Source organism: Pinus tabuliformis, chromosome 3_2 (genome assembly GCF_031772625.1).
Source record: "Pinus tabuliformis cultivar Carrire ecotype Pingquan chromosome 3_2, CPIR1, whole genome shotgun sequence".
Taxonomy (NCBI): Eukaryota; Viridiplantae; Streptophyta; class Pinopsida; order Pinales; family Pinaceae; genus Pinus; species Pinus tabuliformis.
In genome coordinates this window covers 1,131,004,967-1,131,020,779 of record NC_142302.1, presented here as the reverse complement: position 1 = coordinate 1,131,020,779, position 15,813 = coordinate 1,131,004,967, and the positions used below count along the sequence as shown (strand labels likewise).

Genomic DNA, 15,813 nt, shown 5'->3' with positions numbered 1-15,813 from the left:
TGAAAAAACATTGGTATATACTTACATGACAAGCTGTGGAAAAAAATAACCTTCTGATTTGGATGAAGGATATGGCTGGAATGTACCATGTAACTTCATTAAGCGACCTCGCAGCACAGTGATCGACTTTCAAAATAAGATGCCAGAGTACTTTCTTTCTTACAGAAGAAGATTTGAATCAATAAGCTTTGCAAAAATTCTTCGTTCGAGGACGACACTATTACATGTGCTGGTTTATAGTAGTATTTTTCTTAAAAGTAAACACAAAATGTTTCTCTATGAAAAGTAAGTATATATATATATATATAACAAAAAAAATAGTTTCCACCAGTAATTAATTAAAATAATGTGGACCTTTCAGTCGATGTGTTTGGAGTATTATTATTAAGAAAAGTCTTTCGGTAGAAATCACATAATAGAAATTTTTTGGCTGACAAGTGTGGTTCATCATCAACACCAAATGAAGAGGTAGACCATGACAAAGGCTTAAATACAGAGAAATGTAGAGACCATAATTTCAAGTAACGACTATATTTGAACAATAATATTTAAATTATGATATTAATTTATTAATATATTAGAAACAAATATTATTAAGTAACAACTAGTTTTTGAAAAATAATATTTAAATTAATTTATTAAAATCAAATATTATTTACAAAAAAAAGAGTCAAACTCCAAACAAGGAGGGAAGCCAAAAATTATAAAAATGAGTCAAAACCGTAAGACCCTAATCAAGACAAGATCATTTAATAAATAAAAATAATTAATGGAAAATAAATAAAATAAAACAAAAATATACACAAGTGAGAATAATATATATATATATATATATATATATATATATATATATATATATAAAGTAATCATTTTATAATATATTGATTACTTTATATATATATATATATATATATATATATATATATATATATATATATATATATACGGTCTAAAGAAGTGGACCAATTCTAGCCAAATGACCTACATCCATGGGCTTGGTAGTAGCGTGGTAGACTATGTTATCTTCGATCTCCCTTTATACAACAAAATAATAAATTTTGACGTCTTAAACGACCATGAAACTAACTCTGATCATAGGCCTTTACTTATAACTCTCAATTTTATCATGCATAGAGATCCCATAGAAGATAATACTTATAGCCAAAGAACTTAATCTTTGATAGGAATAAAAAAGCTCTGTTTCTAAATGAATTAAAAACTAATTTGATTCCTTTATCTAGTATAGACAACATAAAAGAACTCTATCACAATTTTATTACAACCCTCTCATATTCTATTAACAAGTTCTCAATTGAAGTTTCAAGTAATAAAAGAAATAGCAAAACCAACCCATGGTATGACAAAGATTGTAAAAGTGCGAGGAGAGCAATTAAGGAAGCTGTTGATGAATCTCTTAAAATTGACAAGACAAAAATATACAAAGCCCTAACTAAAAGGAAAAAAGGTAGTATATTCATAAAAGACAAGAGAATATCTTACACCTCTCTAAGGTAGCTCCTAAGAAATTCTGGAGGCGTATTCTAACTAGGAAAACTAAAGATAATAATAAAATTTCTTTACACAACTCGAATTCCTATCTTAAAAAGCTTTATGAATCTCCAAATGTCATGGATAACTTTGAAACCTTGCTCACTACAAAAGAAGTTTTCTCATTAGAAGACATTGATTTTGGGATTAATCGTTTGGCTAATGGGAAAGCTAAGGACATTGAAGGTTACGAGGCAGAAATCCTAAAACTTGGAGGTCCTGTCCTCATCCCCCACATCCACAAGCTTCTCAATCAAGCGGTCAAGAAAGGGTTCCCTAAACCATGGACTCAAAGCCTCATTATCCCTATTTTTAAAAGTGGGGATACAAATAACCCCTCTAATTATCAGACAATTATGATCAACCCTCTCCTAGCCAAGTTATATGGTATTATTTTGGAAAAGAAGTTGAGCATATGGCTTGAAAGTGAAGGTAAGTGGGCTAAAGGCTAAGCGAGTTTTAGAAGGCAACACTCAACAACGAACCACCTCATTATGCTTAGGATCATTGTGGAGGAATGTCGCAATGATAAATATAATCTCTTCTGTTGCTTTGTGGACTTTAGAAAGGCTTTCGATACGGTTCCTAGAAACAACCTATGGAATAGATTAGAAGAGCTAAAGGTTCCTTTTGAGTTGAGAGTTGCCGCTATAAGGTTATATGAGAATGTAATTGCCAAGTTAAAGAGCAATGAGGGGTGGTTGAAAGATATTAAGTGTAATATTGGAGTTAAACAAGGTTTCCCCTTCTCCCCTACCCTATTTTGTATTTACATCGACAAGTTAGAAGGTTGTTTAGAGGAAGAAGGATGTGTTGGCACGATCTTAGCTGGGATAGTCGTCATCCTTCTTCTCTACGCTGACGATATCGTTCTTCTCGCAAGGTGCCCATCTGATCTGGATAAGCAACTTAGACTTCTTAAGGATTTTTGCTCTACCATGGGTATGATTGTTAATACTGACAAAACAAAAGTTATGATTATCAAATCCAAGAAGGACACTTACGCTAATTTTATGTATGACAATAATAACTTGGAGGAAGTGTTTTCCTACAAGTACCTAAGAATTGATATTCATCACAAGCTCAACTGGAGCTATAACATTGAGAAAAGGATTAATGGGGGGTGAAAAGCTTATTTTGGCCTTGAAAATAATTGTAAAATGACAAACATCGTAATGTGGGATAGAAAGAAGTTCCTCTTTGAAACTTTAGTCACTCCGATTATCTTATATGGATGTGAGGTTTGGGGTTGTAGCATCTCTAGAAAACCCTGGAGAAAGATTGAGCAAATCCAGAAGTGTTCTATAACGTATAACCTCAAAATTAAAAGCAACACACCCTATCCTATTCTCATTATAGAAATGGGTCTTTCTCCTATCGAGAGCCTAGCTATGACTAGGCTTCTGTTGTACAAGCCCAAACTCAATAACATAGGAGATGATAGACTTCCTAAACTAGCTTTAAATTCCATCCAACAACAACATTAAATTAAATTATAAAATATTTTTCAATAAACTAAAGTGTAATTTTAACTAATTAATTTTATATTTTTTATTAATTATTTTATTTAGTTTTATTTGTAATGCAATTAATTGTTTATTTGGAGACTTGTCACACCCTCCACCACTAAGAAATAACCTCCCATCAATCATTTAATTTAATTTGACATAATTGCCTATAACAAATATGATGAGGCTGGCATTCAATCATACATATGCTATGATAATAAACAATAACATTATACTATTTTACTTTTGCATTGACCTCTGTGTAATGCACATTGGTTGGCCGAAGGCCAAGTTGGCCAACAACAAAAGTCGAGGATATAATAAATATGTTGTACAATGTTACAATTAATCTCAATAAATGGAAAAGACTGGCCAAAACCTTTTACAAATACTTAGTTCACTCAAACATTTACCAGTTTAGGTTATGGGGTGGTATATATATATATAAAGATTAATCATAAAGTTTATGCATATTTAAAGTTAATTAAGTTGGTGGTTGTACAATGTCATTAATATGTACAAGTACATATTATTATTACATAATAAGACTCTAACCAATTAGAATGTAGAAAAATTAGATTTAAAAAAAAAAAAAAAAAAAATTTCAAAGATAAACATTAGATAAGATCATCTAATTTTTAGTAAATTTAAAATTAATAACAACAACAATATTTTTTAATAACCGTTGAGAATAATAATAACCATTCAATTACATATATGAATCAAAACACTATTAACCCCAACTTTATCTATACAATATTTAAATAATATCCATATATATTGATTATCTCTCACACTTACGATAGTCACTTTTATGCCTCCGGATAAATATTGCATTTGCTTTTTTGACATTGCTCTCTCATTATTTGATTTTGGCATGCATATATAACTAGAAAGCAAACGTGTAGATGTTGATTGTTTACCGTTACAAAGAATGTTTCATGACATCTACCACGTTTTATGTTCATTGGTTGAATCAACATATCTGACATTAGGTTGAACATTAAAACATTTTCATTATGTTTTAGAAAAATTGGTGGTTGTACACTGTTATTAATATGTGAAAGTATATATTATTATTACAAATTAAGACTCTAATCAATTAAAATGTATATAGAAAAATTAGATTTAAAAAAATAAAAATAATTTTTTTTTTCAAAATAAATATTAGATAAAATCATTTAATTTTTAATAAATTTAAAATTAATATTAACATCAATATTTTTGAATACATTATTATGTGCTGCTATATCGCTGAGAATAATAAAACCCAAATTTTAATTGATTCATTGAATGACAGTTGAATCTATTATTTTATAACCTAAAAGACTCTTATGATAAAACAAAACAACTATATTGTTTTTATGGCCACTAAGGGTCTAAATTTGGCGTTTAAATCTGTGCTTAGTGGACGTCTATTTTACAGGGGTTTAAATCTTTGTGACAAAGAACAAAATCGATAAGTTCAAACGCCTAATCCTATTAAGATGATCTCAAGTGTCTATGGATTATAGATTTATGAATATTTTGGAAATTGAGGCTTTGAATTTTGTCATGTATTTAATATTTAGGAATTCGTTATAGAATTAGGAATTCTTTAGGGAATTTATTTAATTTTTATTAAAGTTAAAGTTTAGTATAAATAAAAAATAATAATTATTTTTTCTAACAAAGATATTGTAATATTGAAATTTACACTTAAATAGAACAAAAATAAATATATTTTAAAACAGCGTAAAATATATTATAAAATTTAAATTTAAACTTGGAAAAATTAATAATTATTCTCTAAAATATTTTAAAATAAATTAATTAACTTTTTATTTATAAAACATATATTTTATTTAACTTTTCGGCATTGGCTTAGATCTGTCTTAACTTTGGATCTACTCTGCGAGAGGGATCAAATCCTTTCATATGCAAATTTCTTGCATATCCTCTTAGCTCTTGGTAGATTTAGAGTTAAGATGGATCTAGGTCATTTAATTTCCCCTTTAAATAGGCTACATTCCAAATGAATACCATGGGTCAATACCGTGGGCCATTTTCATTTTTATTATCATTTTCTTTTCGTAGGGATATTTTTATTTTATGTTGACCAAGTTAAAATGTTAACATTACATTAGATTAATTTTTTTATTTAATTTTATTTTTATTTTATGTAATTTGATTTAGTCAAAATGTTAAACATTACATTATAACATTTCTACCATATTATCATAAATTAATTCTGGGATAGGGATGAATTAATGTCTTGTTAATTTTATTTATGCTTAGTTTTTTGAAAAAGAATAAACAAACAAGTACATATTTGATTTCTTATGACCTTTTAAAAGAGACTAAAGAAACAATTGAGCTTTTTATAGTACGAAGGATGAGAATATCTTAAACGAGGAACTTCATGATGAGAATATCTTAAACGAGGAACTTCATGGATTGAAACATATTATATATAAATCCATTATGTTATCCATAAATAACTATAATCTAGAGTCTTATCTATTGAGTCATTTAATGATCAAATTTAAACTCTGTTGATTATTAAATTTATTGCAAATTTCAGCGTCGCATCCAAATATATGTCAATGCTACATTTTGTTTTGGCCTTATGTTCATGAGGATGACAGAACACAATGTCTCGAATCTTCTCTTTAATTTTTATAATTTCACTGACATGATTTATTTATATTATGTAGTTGGAGTAATTTAATGTTGTTGTGACAAATTTAATATGAAGTTCATATAAAGATTAGTTGAATGCCAATTTCAACTTCAAATTGATATCTACTTTTTATCTTCATACGATGACAAGAACACATTGACTTAGATTTCTCTTAAATTTGTTATAGTTTTAGTATTCTGAGTATTATATATGTAATTGGAGTAAGTTGGTCTTGGTGTGACAAATTTAAAGTGAAAAACATATAAAGATTAGTCAATTCCAACTTCAAATTTGATACCTAGATTTAGTAAAATGGCAAGAAAAGAATTACTTGGATTTGCCTGTAATTTTTTTTAAAGTTTATATTGTTGGTTTAAAGCACATGGTAATAGTGATACTTGGTATTGAATTCATGGACTAAATGTAATAAAGCTTTTAAATAGGCTTGAGATATTTCATTCTAATGTGCTTGGAGGTGAACAACTCAAAGTTTAGGAGGGGAACAATAAAAGCTCACTTAACCAGATTTGATTAAGGTATATCATTGTAGGTTGTTGTCAAAATATGGTACTATTTCTTTTCACTTGTCAAATATAAATATATAATTTTTGCATGGAATCATATAACATATCACATATTTTTTAACCTATGCTATATCACACAAGATTATCATAGACATCTTGCAATATCAAAGATGTAGAAATTCAGGAAGTAGGATTGGTTTATGTTTGATTTCTCGATAAGCAATTCACAATGTGATACTCTCTATTGGGTGAACTAATTTTCAAAGGAATAAGAAAAATAAATGTGACAATTGAAAGAGGGACAACCATATTTTAATATATTAGAGAAACCTGATTGTAGGTAGAACCATCTATGAAAACTACACACCAAAAAAGCAGATAACAATTCCATAAATTCCAATAAGATTGCCCTTTTTAACTCAGAAAAATCTTCAAATTGCAAAGTTCTAATGGGTACGGAGGGATTTTTGGTATCACTACTTAAAATGACACTGTGCTCTGAAGTAGCAAACAAATACAAGGAATTTCAGACCCAAAAATCCATGGAAAATTTCTTTAAGACCTAATCAGATATCTCATGCACACCAATGGGAGTTGATAGGTTCAAGATGGTGTGGCCAATTTAACAATACCGAGTTGAATATTTAGGTACACAAAATGCTCGGAACTAAAAGCTCTATCAGACATAAAGTGCATAGTGCATAAGATTTTCCCCAACTGGTTTTTTAGAACAATGAACATAAGCATTTGTAGATGGAGGACAATGAATACAAGCATTCATAGATGGGCCTTGATTCATAGCGAGCAATGGCCTTTATCTAGGATTTTTAAGGTTGTCAACATTGAAGTGCTAGTACAAGAGATAGAACATTGAGTTCTAACACATGCTCTTAGAAATTTAGTCTGGGTTAGATAGTTTGACAAACAACTCGAATTCGTCCCCTCGTGAACTCATCTAGTCTCTAATTGAATGACCTAGAGTAACATGCCATTCTCGGCTAGAGATCTGAATCAATAAGAGGATATACAACCAATTACATTAAGGTTTAAAACCTATTTGTGACATGAAGTTTTTTGGTGGTGATGACTCATTGATTATTTAAGGACCCAATAATAGTGGCCCAAATCTTTCCTAATGGACCAATCTATCTAGTGAGGCAATTGATATCCTCTATTCCATAATCACAGTCCAAATTGAATGGTAAGGAATGATCAATGAAATGGCCTCAATAATGGTGGCTCACATCAATGTTCTAGTCATGATCATTTTTTTTTTAATACAATTGAGAGTTAATTCTCAAATGCACATCTAGAAATAAGGGAAGGGAAAAATCCCTTGGTTAGGTCAATGATATTTTTTATGAAGGTTGTTGGGGTTGCAAGATGTGTTTAAGAAACATTCATGCGCATGAATAAAAATGATGTTTGGTGTGGAGGGCATCGAAAAATTGAGTGCAAAAATCACAAAGGGGTCATTGACACTAAATTGGTTGCTATGCATCGACTATTGCCCACATTTTCATATATTAGCTTAACGATGGATGATCTTTGTTCTTTGATCTTAAATGCACATGGAGAAGCTACTAATGCAAAACTAAATATAGGAAAACTCTTCTAATCCTTTACAAATGGACTCCCGTCTATAATATGAAGTTAGAGAAATATTATCTCATGTCAGATTAGGTTAAGTTGCTAGGTCATTATTGTGGTCACCAAACATACTTCAAGAAATTCAGAATTCCATTGGCTCCTTTATGGAAGTGAATATGAGCTATGAGGAGAAGGGGTTTGTGAAATGTAGTAGAACAGTTGTAGGGTTGGACCTTCATGAGGGACTAGCAAAGGAGATCTAATGCATTTAGGCCCTATCACCCACATGCAAATGTTGGATAATGAGTATCCCATTCAAATTCAAAAAATGCCACATATATGAGCATTTGGTGGCAGTGAGTACCCTAAATCTTAATAAGGATCGTGTGGGTAAAGAATTTTATGCATACAATATTTAGTGAGGCTATAGATAACAGTGCTATTAATTCATCGACGGTTTTGAAAATGGAAATTATGCATCATACCAAAATAGAGGAAGATACACAAAATGTGGCCTCCATGATGAAAGATGGAATTGTCATTAAGCTTGGTCTACATGGTGATCATGGGAAGGACAAGGATGCACCTTCACAATCCGAAGGAAAAGTGTAAATGCAAATGTATAGCTGCAATTCCCCTTTGTTTTCCTGTGAAAAATTGGACAAAGTAAGGCTTCCTTTCTCCTATTGTGTCACCTTTATAAATCCTTAAAACACAAAATCAAAATTTTTAATTCAAAATCATTAATTTTATTTAATACATATTTTTAAAATTATTTTAATGTCAAATGTGTATAATAATGACATAGTATTTGTATAGTTTCAAGGAACATGGTTTCATGTGGTACGAAAAGTGTTTAAAAGTATTTCTTATAGATTGGTGGCATACTCAACACCTAGAAGTGCTAGGCTTTTATTGAACTTTATAGATTTATAAAATGTATATGGATGGTTTCCTCTTAAGTGACATTATAACTCCTACTTGTTGAAGTAGTTCCATAAACATGAGGGAAGGAATAAACTAAATATATAAATCCCATCATTCAAATATCTAATTTTTTAGCTTCATTTAAACTAAATATATAAATCCCAATTATAAAAGGTTAGTGGTAACAACATTAAGATTTCTCTTTTATTCAAATTGGACTACATTGAGATCGCATAACATATCACATAATTGTTCATCTATGCTCTTTTTTCATATGCTATCGACTTACAGCGTTTCCTTTGCAACATTTGATGCAATTACTAGTTTAATGAAATTACACATCAAATTAGTGCATAAAATACACATAATGGAACCAGAAATCCACTTTGATCCAAAAATCTAACTATATTAAAATATATATACCTCTACCAACCCTATTCACCTCTAAATTTTGAAAACTATGGATCTTCAACTAATCTTCTATGTGCTTATTATTATTTATTCCTTCAATTTTTCTTCTTTACTGCCTGAGACGGATCAGGAACAGGATACACAGAAATAGGAATATCTATGACGGTATTTGCTTCTGCACCAATGTTTTGTTTAATGACTGCCACTCCTGTCCTCTACGTGATAAGATAATGTCTCTTCTTCAGGCATTGCATCAATATATACTTTACTGGTCTCATCAATCTCCTCTCTCAGGAGCATCAAAGACAGCTGAGAGACAACATTTCCTTCTATCCATCGCCGTAAGGGACGAGCACCATAGACCTGCGAGTGCAACATTATCCATTTTAAGGTTATACACAGAATCCCTGACTTTAGCTCTTTCATTATACTTGCTAAGTTTGATCTGAATTGCACACGAAAGAGGAAGAAACGTATCCAGGACAAAGAGAGATGCAGGGACATGATTACTGGGGTTGGGAACACATTCCCTAGCAAGACAAACTCTGAATAAGAAAGACAAAAAACAAAGTGATTGTTTTACTTACAGGATCATAGCCTTTACGAAGAATAAAATCCAAAGCCGCATCTGTTACTTCTAATGCAATACCTCTCTCAGCAAGACGAATCTCTACATCTTTCAACTGTAGTCGAACAACTTCTTTGAGCTGATCATGAAGGAGAGTATTAAATACAACTATCTCATCGAATCTGTTAAACAGCTCAGGTCTGAAATGTGTTCTAACCTGCCACAAAATTCATAGAAAGCTGTGTCAGAGCACCGCAGCCACCTTCATGATAGTCATATGAAAAAGATGCAGAAACATAGTCCAGATAACGCACATACTTTTTGCATAGCGTTCTCTCTCGCTGTTTCTATTGTTGTGTGGCCAGACAATGCAGCAAGTAAGGGTTCTGTTCCGAGATTGGATGTCATGATAATGATTGTGTTTGAGAAGCTAACTGTGAGACCTTGTCCATCTGTGAGTCTACCATCATCAAGCACTTGAAGCAAAATATTGAGGACGGACTTGTGTGCCTTTTCAACTTCATCAAAAAGGACAACACTATAGGGCCGTATCCTTACTGCTTCTGTTACTTGCCCCCCTTCTTCATAACCACAATAACTGCCATTTCAAAATCAGACACATCTAACCATTTTAGGTCTGTGCAACAGCAAATTTATTAAGAAAAAAATTAAATAGTTTCATTGTGTCAAACAATTTCCATTGACAACATTTTACTTTTTCACATACCCAGGGGGAGAACCTATAAGCCTTGAAACTGAATGTTTCTCCATATATTCAGACATATCAATCCGAATCAGCTGTTTTTCGTTATCAAACAATTCAGCTGCAAGAGCCTTTGCAAGTTCCGTTTTCCCAACTCCAGTGGGCCCCAAGAAAAGGAAAGATCCAATCGGTTGTTGAGGTCTTCCAAATCCTACCCGTGATCTTAACACAGCTTTGGCAACTGCCTGAACTGCCTCATCTTGCCCAACAACTCTTTTCTGCAACCTGCCCGCCAGACCTATCAGTCGCTCCTTCTCATTCTGACCGAATCTTGTAGCAGGAATACCAGTGCAGCGACTCACAACCTGCACGCAGCACATAGTTATATATCCAAAAAACACCGACTATAGCTATCATTAATGGTTAAAATTTATTGGGTCAATCATATGCAATGAAAGGCATGTTTAGATACTTAAAATTCAGACGTTTAATGTACCTCTGCAATCTGCTCAGGTCCCACACATTTTGTTAACATGAATTTTTCTCCCATCGCAGCTTCACGTTCAGCAATTGCATCGTTTATTTGTTTCAGGTCCATTTCTCGAATATCAGCAACTCGTACTAAATCCATCCTACGTTCTTGTTCTTGCAGAGATACCAACAATTCCCTACGCTTCTGCTTCAGTGGCAGGATTTCGTCCACTTTCTCTTTTTCTCTCTGGTATTTCATTTTCAACGGTTGCAAAGTGCCTCTCACTTCATCAAGCTCCTTGTGAACCTGTCAGAATCAAAAGAAAAAGAGTATGAGAATAAGGGTTCTCTGATAAGTCATTGTGGATGACTCGAAACAAGTCATTGTGGATGGCTCAAAAAGCCGGATACTCAAAAAGCCGGATACCATAATTTTTAAAGAAAATTCTACACATAATACAAATCACAGAAGTCTCAAAACAACAATTTTTATTCAACAATGAACACCCCTATCTACCCAGAAGTTTCAATACATATCTTTAGCCATCATAATAAAAATGCCTATAGCCTGAAACAAGACAGCCAACTTGCCAAGAAAGTTGCAAAGTAATCTCCGCGAACTGACCTCAACCAAACGAGCTTTACTTGCTTTATCTTTTTCTTTTTCGAGGGCATGCAGCTCAACTTCTAGGTGAATCGTTTTCCTTTGAAGGGTCTCGATTTCTTCAGGTAGACTGTTTAGTTGCACAGTTACATTTGCACATGCTTTGTCTACCAGATCAAATGCTTTGTCCGGAAGACACCATCCTGTTCAGACAAACAGATTACAAATCCTTTTCATAAAGCCCAAAGGAGTTCTTGATCCATTAAGAATTAAATGCGGAATATGTCAAAACTTTTTCACAAGTTAAATACTGAGTTATACACATACTGCATCCCAAATGATCGGTCATCTTTATGTCGATTCCCAGAATATTAATACTCTGCAATCGGACGGATATGACCGCGCCCATATTCGTGCAATTCAAGAATATTAATATTTAGGGAATCAACTCAGAGCTAATTATCACGTATTGGAGTTCTCAGAGTGCACTAATTGCATCTGATGATGTTCATAGGGGTGAAAAAGTGGGATTGAAATTAATGTGGAGTTTTCCACACAATTAAGCCCACTTAACTTGCTACCCCATTTACAAAATCTCAGCTAGTATTGTGCTTAATGAATTCATATAAATTTCCCTTTAAATATTGAAATTTTCAAAATACATTATATTAAATATCATTTTAGGATTCAACTGAGTAAAGTAAATATTCATCTATATTTATTATAAAAATTTATAACAATAAAATTTATTTGGAAAAAAATAACTAAAAAATTTTAAAATTTTAAAAATACAACTCAAAACAAATAATCATCACATTTTCACTTAGGTAACAAAATAAAAATGAAATTCCATTCGGAATCATGCCTACACAAAATATTTTATTTCGGAGTTGTCTTTAGTGCGACTTTTTGGACATTCCGTTGACGGAATACGGCAGAAAAATTGAGGTTAAATCTTGATTTGTATTAGTTAAAATGGTTTTTTAACTGCATATTTGGATTCAGCACCCTGAAAAACCCCTAGGATGCTTTGATTGTGCAGAAATTACCTATCAAACTTGCGATTTCAATAAATTGCTGCCTGAATTTAGAGAAATTTGACGGGAAAAACCCACCGGAAAAACCTCCAAAAGATCGCACTAAAAACTACACCTTTTATTTCACTTATTTTACCTAAACAAACAACTTACCACTGATGTATTTACTTGATAATTGAGCGGCAACTACAAGCGCGCTGTCCAATATTTTGACTTCGTGATGAGCTTCGTACTTTTCCTTTAAACCACGAAGGATACTGATAGTATCAGTCACGCTAGGTTCAGCCACATCCACCTGGGCCAAAATAGTAATAGCAGTAAATTATTAAGACAGAGCGTTACAAATGCATAAAAGCCAAATGAATACATGTGTAAGCACTCACCTGCTGGAATCGTCGCTCAATTGCAGCATCATTCTCCACACATTCACGGTACTCTTCTGGAGTAGTTGATCCAATGCACCTAAGTTGGCCCCGAACAAGCATTGGTTTTACTGGATTATTCCACAACCAAAGCCTAAAATCAGTCACTTCGAATAATCCTTAATCTACGTTAATAACATATATGATTATTGGTTGAACAAAGTGTTTAATCATACATAACCGAAGCACGCTTCTCTTACGGGTACCCAGAACCGAATGGATTTCGTCAATAAAGAGAATAACTTTTCCCTGTGCATCTTCCACCTCTTTCAGTACAGACTCAAGTCGCTCTGTAAATTTATTGTTATTGCCACCAGCCTCAAGGGCTTCCATATCCAAGGCTATCAACCTTGCATCTAGCAAATTGCTGTGTAAAACCATTTGAAAAACAAAACTAATTAGCTTCTCTGTCAATCTTGCAAGCTGAAAATAATCCTGCAACCAAAAACCCACTGAAACATTGTATACGTGCACAAGCACCCTTCCTACAAACTAAAATTTGCAAGCGGCGGAAGCATATAAATATTTGCAGAAGAACTTACCTCGGTACCTCCCCTCTGGCAATCTTTTGTGCCACGCCTTCAACCACAGAAATCGTTTCAACGCCAGGCTCTCTAGTGAGCACAGGATTGCTCGTATTCCTCTGAGACAAAATCATAATAACTCTCTGGATTTCTTTATCTCTACCAATGACAGGATCAAGCTCCCCAGCAATTTCAACCAAATCACGGCCATATGTTTTCAAGTTTTGACATTTAGAAGTATCCACCATTTTGTCCCCTCCTCCGAGCTTCTCCACTCAAGATATCAGTCTATCTACACTCACAGCTGCCTCTCTGAATTAGTGCCGCAATTATAATGTCTGTAATATTATTGGAGTTCAGTTTTATTGCACTCTGTCAGAGAAGTTCTGTGCAGAACTAAAGAAAGTCTTCCTCTTCCTTGACACCTAATACATCATCAGAAATTGATCGGCGTCACAAACAGAAAATATAATCTCTAGCTCGTCAAAAGTTGTGTTTTTTTTGGTTGTTTTTTTCCTCTTCATGCTCTTCTCAAAGAATCAAGGAACAGGCACAATGTTAACAGAATCATTACATAGAAATTGTAATATCCCAAACAACAAAATAATCAATTAATTTGGCACATGTTTCTATGTAATATTTCAAACGAAAAAATAATTAATCAATGTATCCTGTTTTAGTTAAAAATAATTGCAATTAAGATACTGACCAAAGAGATCTGAAAATACAGTCTTTATTTATATTAATAAGCTAAAGAAAGGTACATGCCCATCTAATAAATTTCAAGCCCCTACAATGGTATGCTGTTTATCAAAATGAAAAGACAAATGCAATTAAGGACAGTCTTGAACAAGACAAAATAACACCCACTAGGTTTTAGTCCTTGGGATCAAATTGGAACTGGAACTTGGATGAATGGATCCAGGGGACAAAATAACATTCAAGGATCAAAACACCAAGTTCTCAAGGAAAACACAACAAAATAAACTTTAATAAATCAAATGCTTAGCGTCTTTCCCCTTTTATAGGCTTGATGGACTCTCTAATGACCCTATTTTATTATTTTCCCTCCAAAACTGAAGGCAAATACCAATGCATTGATACCATGAGAAAATACCACAATAAATACTATGGACAAATTCTGTCCATTTTGACCAAATCAAGAAAAGGAACATTACTTAGATTCTCAATGAAATAGTACAGAGTAGTTCATAAGAAGCATCATGCATGTCAATAAAATTTGAACCTCAATGGAAAAGTTATCATTAAACTCTCCCAACTACCAAAACTACAATTGACCAAAGCTCATTAAACCTTATATTCGTAAAAAATAGAAAAAAAATAAAATAAAATTCACATATAAAACGTAATCAGAAACTACTCGAACAGGAACACATAATTCACTGGCCATCAAAGCTCATCAAAAGCCTTATATTTGTAAAAGATAGAGGAAAATAATTGAGTAATATTCGAACACATAATTCAGTGGCCATCAAAGCTCATCAAAAGCCTAATATTTGTGAAAGATACAGGAAAAGAATAATTGAGTAAGATTCGCAAATAAGACGTCATCAGAAACTACTCAAAGAGGAACACATAATTTACTGGCCATCAAAGTTCATATATGCTTACTTTGTTAGTTGAGAGCATACCTGATTTATACTCAAAGATTTTGTTAGTTGAGAGCATACCTGATTTATACTCAAAGATTTAGATGCAATAGCAGAGAATAATTCATAGAGACAGAGAAATGGAGAAACAACAAGATTACTTAGTCCGAAACAATGGAATAGATAAAACAATCACTAGAGAATAGAAATCACTTCACATTACATAGAAATTACAAATTTATAGAGACAGAAGAAGGATCTAGAATCCTGTATGTGATTCACATGGAGATCTGGAATGATCTAGAAACCACTAGCGGTGTAGGAGGATCTAGAATCCTGCATGTGATTCTAGAAACTACTCGCAGTGTAAAAGGGATCTAGAATCCTGCATGAATTTGACTTCACACTTAACACAGTTGAATTTCAAAAACGATAAAGTAGGCTCAAAGGTTCAAGAGATCTTATTCAATAAAATCTTATCAATTAAAACTTAATGTATGTGAATAAAACTTGAATTTATGTGAGGAGGTTATTATTAAACCCTCTCAACTATTTAAACTATAATGGCTAAAAGCTCATCAAAAACCATATAAATCTAAAAAAATAGACAAAAAAAAAAAAATAAGGAAAAGAACCAAGTAAGATTGGCAAATACCATGTCATCAGAAACTGTTCATGGAGGAACACATAAGTCATTAAAGTTC

General features: G+C 32.5%; 1 pseudogene; it reads right to left on the bottom strand.

Annotated features, from left to right (window-relative positions):
- Positions 1-1,751: 1,751 nt before the first annotated feature.
- Positions 1,752-14,023, bottom strand: LOC149184664 (chaperone protein ClpB1-like; annotated as a pseudogene).
- Positions 14,024-15,813: the final 1,790 nt, after the last annotated feature.